Consider the following 6,707-nt stretch of genomic DNA (forward strand, 5'->3'; position numbering starts at 1 on the left):
TAACTTGAAAAGATGGGAGAATCTGAGGAGAAGCCTAAACATTTTGAAACAACATTCTTCTTGTAAAGTAATAGTATGCTAGAAGAGAGTGAACCATACTGAAATACAATTTAGACACCCAACAAGGTAGAAGCACCAGTCCTTCAAGTGGAAGGCTCTCATAAATGAGTTAACCTGGTGTTATTACTAGCTGTGAAGAGATGAATGAAAAATGGGACACCTTTTTTTTCTGAGCCCCAGGGAGATTTGTCCTGTTTTATCAACTTCTATGTTTGTTATTCTAAGATCATTCTAATATCTTACATGCTAATGAGGTCAGATCAATTACCATGGATTTCTCCTTCATCTTAAATGTAAACACTGAGCTGTAATTTCCAGACAGTGGCCCTAGTCTGACTCTAGAGGCTACCTCAGGCCTATTTCTAGGCAGCCTGGGAAGAGGAAAGGAGAGGTGTGTCGTGGTACTCCCTACAGCAGCACCTATTTCCTACTCACAGTATGAAGAGAGGGCTACACATGCAGTCCCCAACATTTATGGCTCTCTCCTCCTCTTAATGCTCTTAATCTAGGCAGTTAATGCAGAGAAGGACTGTGAGTGTTTCTTCTCTACTGGGTAATGTTTTTCGATAGAGAGTCTGCCAACTTCCTTGTTATTTCTTCTGCCTCAATGTACACAATTATGGGAAAATTACTTATAGAGCTGTGTGGCATTGCTCCATCTTCTGAAAATTGCTGCTTTCCCTTGAGAGACTGGGATTATAGGCATAAAAATACAAGGACACTGATGCTTGTAAGTCCTCTTGAATTGCTCTAGTGTACAAGATTAACTCTGTACCTATCTAGCATAGAAAATATTAATAGAATAGAAAACGTCACTCAAGCAATTTTTTACAGAGTATTTGAATTTGTTTTAGCTCTCTAAAGAGTTTGTTTTACTTAAGTTTCTTCCTGGTTTACTTAGGTTTCTTCTTGGGAATTGCCAAGATTCCCAGGAACTTGCTAGGATAAATTCTATTAAAAGTTTTTGTTTTCTCCTTATTAAGTTATTACATGTAAAGCTTATATTGGTGAAGAGTGTTAAATTAAAAAAAAATAAAATAAATTAAAATTCATCAGGAAAGTAGGTCTAAGTGTTTTATTTTCTTGCATGTATAAACTGAAAGTAATACTACTCTGTCTGGAATAGAGTCTCATGTTGTTTACTGACTGTTAAATGACATAGCTGCCAATGTGTTCTGTTTGTTTTGTTGGTTTGGGTATTTTCACTGCAAGTTAACATTGTCAGAGGAGGAGAGTAGCTAGACAAAATCATAGTTTGGAAACCATGCCTTGTAATTTAGTATGTACAGACCATATTATCCTGAAATATTGGTCTCTGCACAAAGGTCAACTCATATGGCATTCCTATCAGTGTTTCAGATTGTCATAAATAATTACAGATTGGTAAACTTTCTTGAAAAAAATGTAGTGTTATTAATACATGAGCTAGCTCCAAGTGGTTTGGAGAAGCTTCAAACACTGAAGTTCAAAGCTGAAATTAAAAATCATGTTTAGTAACTCTTATGCTGTGTTTGCTTACGCCTCCTGGGTGCTTCTGGGTTGAATCTGAATATTGCCTAACTGGCTGTGGTTCTGCCTTCTGGTATGCTCAAAATAGCATTTACCTCAAGAAGTAGGTGCCTGACTCCACATAAGTTACAGACACTTGAAACAAGCAGCTCCCAGCTTCCAGATGGGATGGGTGCAGCACCCGTGACTGAGCAGATGAAGGCTACTCAGCATTCTATGGGAAGTAGTGGATGTGGCAGCATAAAAATCACAACAAAGTAATGAGGACAGCTTTATGTATCCTAGTACCTAAAGTATTAGCCTATGGAGTAGGAAAGCTAAATGTTAGGTATCTGCAGTCTTGGTTCACAGAGTTATCTCTAGAAGGCGGAAACTTCAGATCACCCTTTGCCTTGCATTTCTTCTTTGAAGCTTTTGGGAGTTCCATTCAGCATGAAAAATTTTTGGATCACTCTCATGTCTATATACAGTAGAGAAGTACCTCCATTCTTTAATTTTCACTTTGGAAGCAAAAGCATCTGAGAGGTAGTAGATTTCAATCTTAATTGAAATTTGATTCATGTATTCTTTGGTGAGATTCTGTTATAGCCACTTGCCTGTATTTTTCTGAAAGTAACTTTGGTACATTATTGATTATAGTTTATTTTAAGTAAGTAAACAACGGGACTATGAAAATCAGCAAGGTGAACACCAAGAAATTAAATTTTCACATCATTATCCGCAATTATTCTTTCATATCCAGGATCCGGTTCCCTAAGTGGATGCCTTCCTTACTAGCCTTGTCACTTGTATCACTTTGAACATGAAAGAAGAAACAGGCTATAGCAGATGCAATCAAATTCTGGTCCTGCCCTTAGTCAGCAGACTGCAAGTTAGTGCCAGATAAGAACTGGGTGATTACATGGTCTAGATGAGGAGCTAAAAGGCAGGGTATATTCAGCTTAGCCCTGTGCTACACCTTTGCACAATGTTTGGGTCAAAGTGGGCATCTATGGTGATTGCAGACTGTTTAGGTGTCAAGAAATAGGAATTACAGAAGGTACCTGAAGGAAGCTCAGTCACTTTGGAAGATTGTGGAAAGGATGCCACAGAAAGCTTAGCAAGAGAAGGAAATTGGACAGACATCTCTGCTGTCTGTTTTATCATGGAAACTGCATGGAAACTAGATAGATGCCAATTGCAGTCATACGGCATAGGGGAAACAGACCTCAGGAGACAGAAACTGGTGTCACACATTGTCTTTGCTAAGCTTCCTGGGTTTTCAGGAGCCAAATCAGATCTATGAACACAGGGCAGTGAGATGGCATCATTTTTGCCAGCTAGTAGTTTAATAGTATGATTTGCAGGTATATAAGTTCTTTAAAGGAAAGATCATTATTAATTTCTGACTTATCTTCATACCTTGCTCTGTAAATTTGGAGTAGTAATTGTAACCTGCGTCCTGTGCACTCAGTGGAAGATGATGCTAGTTTATCTCTGCCATGTCTGTGTGTATGACACAAATGTCAGCAGGGCCAAGAGCTCTTGCATGCTCACATTAGTTACCATTCACCAGGAGATTGAAGTGCCTAGCAGTCAGTACTCTTCAGCACATAATTTGCATTTAGGTTGACTCAGCAGATAACTGGGAAGGCTTTTTATGGTACAATGTCATTTTTCTGGGGTATGTTGATATATGCTGGGTCTGTCCTAACAGAGAACCTGTGGGAATCGAGAGGACGTCATTAGCAACACTTGACTGTGGGCACTGGTAACGAGCAGGGTCAGCCTATTGCTAATTCTTCCCTGTGCAGGAAGAACACAGTTGAAATGCCCATCCAAAGGGCAAATCTTGCAAGCCTCTTGGCAGTCATAAAGCAGTGAAAGCATTTTGCCAAGTAAAAGGCTGGATTCAGTTCAGAAAGATAAGTCTGGACTAGGCCAAGTTAAACACAGCGATAGAAATGTTGGATGACACAGGAATTACCGATTTCTCAAAAGCAAGCCCTATCCTGAAAACTAAATTTAATTGCAGAAAATTTTATTCAGGAAGTAATGCAAATCCAGAGAAAATACTAAATAAATGCCATTTTGAAGTTAATATTTAATATTTTTTACACTGATCTAATTATGTGTTTACAGAGGTACATAAACCAGAAAGTAAATCAATAATCTGTTTGCCTGAACATTTTTCTAATTTTTTGTGTTACCTAAAGCTCTGCTTTTGTGCATGGTCAAAGTTGCCTAGGTCTTGTTTGGAATAAGTAGTTCTGAGCTTATGAGTTCTGCCTGAATCCTGAAAAAAAGTATTCTTTATGGCATATAAGGAAAGAATAATTTATGTGCCTAGTCGTTAAAGCCTACAAGGATGTTTTCTAGTCCTGTTCTTCTCTGAAAACTAGTCAAGTAATCTATGTGAGAATCACTGAGTAGCAATCCTAGGATGAAAGACACAGGCTATGATTCTGGGTGTTTGGGTCAGATTTAGAACAGAATACATGCAGTGAAATATATTTTTCTTTTTACAGGTAGGGAAATGGATGCAGATTAATAATGCAGCAGCAAGTTACTTCCATAAACTTGTCTACACTTGGAAGTTTGCTAAAATACCTATTGTAGAATAGCAGTGTCCCCTTGAGGATTTACAGCAAAATGATCATTCTAGAATCAATTAGGGATAACTATCCCAGTGAATCTCAAAATGCATAAAAGAAATGTAGTGCAACATTAAACTTCTCAAGAATATTTTAGCTAAGCATTCTTTCTTTATATGGGAACTCTGCTTTTTAGGTTTTGTTTTTTTTTTTTCCATTTACTGTGTAATTGATAACTGCTTTGATGTGGATTTTTCTCTTCATCCTCTAAAATATGTGACTTACATTGTAATTTCCAAGATAGTGAAGTGTTTACTGCCAAAAGTAGGAAAATGCTTCTCGTTTTAGTAAAAAACCAAATCAAATAGAAAGTGAAGTCTTTTTTTTATGGCTTCATCTATGAATGCACAATAGATCTTCATGTGAACAAGGGAAATATGTTCTTTCTTTGAACTCTGTTCTCTTCTCATCAGTGTTTCATTTTTTGTTTAATTCATAATGTTTTTATTACATTAAGGGAACAACAGGGTATCCCTCCTGTAGATAGTAGAATAGCTATCTGTCCTTATACTTTAATCCTCAGGGTAATTTCTTTTGTTTGAGTTAAAGCCCTCTTGGTTTTGAGTTTCATAGAGTGTAAAACCAGAAATGTATTGATAGTCATGTCAGATATATTACAAATATATTTAAAAATAAACAAATCACACATTAAAAAGCTATTAAATTGGGCTGTTATAGCCAACCTGGGTAATTTTTCATGTAATTGCAAAGACTCAAATAGAAGATAGTCTGAAAGTGTTGAAATTATGTTTTCTGTGATGTAAACCAATTCAGATTTCATTTTTCCTATTGGTAACTTAAAAAATTGAGTATTGTTTAATGATGAACCCATATTTGGGAGAAGAAGAAGAAATTGTTCTCAGTCTATTCTACACGTGGCCAACAAAACTATCCAATGTTTCTTGGAGCCATGGGAAATCAAGCTGTGATTCAAATTGCTGTTAGTCTGTTTTGTTATTCAATATAGAGTTACTTCTGTGTGGTCCTTGTCTAGCGCTATAATTATGCAAATGATGCTGGCTGAAGACAGATACCTTAGAAAGCAGATGCTCCTAATCTGGAATTCTAAAATTAAATTAGACATTGCCAAAAATTATACATTTTGAAGCTCTCTCCTCCTTGTATTGGAAAAAGAATATCATGTAATGTGTTTATTGTAATTACTCTCCCCCCTCTTCCCTCCATTTCTGAAAATATAGAAATTAAGGAGAGGATCAAAGGAGACATATAGTATAAATTTCCTCTCCTAAATCATCCATGAGAAAGAACTTTATTCCCTCTTGTTCTCAATATGGTATTTTCTCAGTTTGTTCAAATAGTATCCTCTGTTGTTTCACTACCCCGCTAAAATGCTTCTCCAGCTCTAACCTTTGCTGTCAATAGTATTTCTTTTTTTTTTTCTTCTCCCTTGTACATGGAAGAGCAATAATTGTCTTCTTCTGAATTTTTACCATGTTTCCTTCATCTTTTTTTTCTAGACCAAACAAACTTTCTGCCTTTTGTTCTTTTTTTTTTTCTGCAAAAACTCATCTTCTTAAAAACTCTTGCTCTTTTTTTAAAAAAAAATCAGAATTCTGTCCATTTCTTGCTAGACATGAAGTTCTGAAACCAGACACAGATTTACCTGTGAGGACACACAAAAGCTGAAGTAGGATTAGTTATCATTCTCATTATTGCATTCTATAAGGAGATGGTTCTTTGGAAGGACATCACTGTATAAGTCATTGTAACCCTAGCACAATTCTGTCCCCACCATCTAGCTAAGTATTTCTCGTTCTATCTTTTGTGTATTTTTTGTATTCTGAATTTTGTTTTCTCTTTTCATCATTGCACATTATTTTGTTATTTAATCCAAACCCAGTAAGATAAAGCTAATTGTCTTACGGATGTGTTAAAGTTATTTTTAATTCTGATCCTTTCACTAACAGTATTTTCTATTTCACCACTATATTATCAAGAATAGTCTTGATAAATGAAAATTTGAACTGAGATCTCTTTGGGAGATCTCAGCAGGACTGGGCACTCAGCAGGACAGGGAATTACTAGGTATTTTCACTTCCTCAGCATCTTTTGTTTCTCAAGAATATGCTCACTATTCCTTTTACTTCCAGTCTTCCAGTTACTTCTAGTCTTCCAGTTACTTCTTACTGCTGAAACTTTTTTTGCCTAACTCTTCATGTCACATTACGTCCACTCACATCTTTGCTTTTATTGATGTGTACTTGGTTTCTTATGTTCATCCTTACTTTTGTTTTTTGTATGATTCATTTTTCACTGGTCCAAGTTACTGAGGAGCTCTCAGTACAGACATAATTGTCTCTGCTACTCCTACTGTGTGGCTTTTCCTGTTTAATTGTTTGGCTTACAAAATACCTTTCTGTAGTCCTACCTGTACTCCTTCAAATTCTTTCAGAAAATTACTCTGTTTACCATCTCCCTGTTTTCTGAAATCTGCTTTTCTGAAAACCCTTGCCATATTCAACTACTTTTGCAATCTTTGTTTCA

The sequence above is a fragment of the Zosterops lateralis genome, assembly GCF_965231275.1.
Source record: "Zosterops lateralis genome assembly, chromosome: 2".
Classification (NCBI taxonomy): domain Eukaryota; kingdom Metazoa; phylum Chordata; class Aves; order Passeriformes; family Zosteropidae; genus Zosterops; species Zosterops lateralis.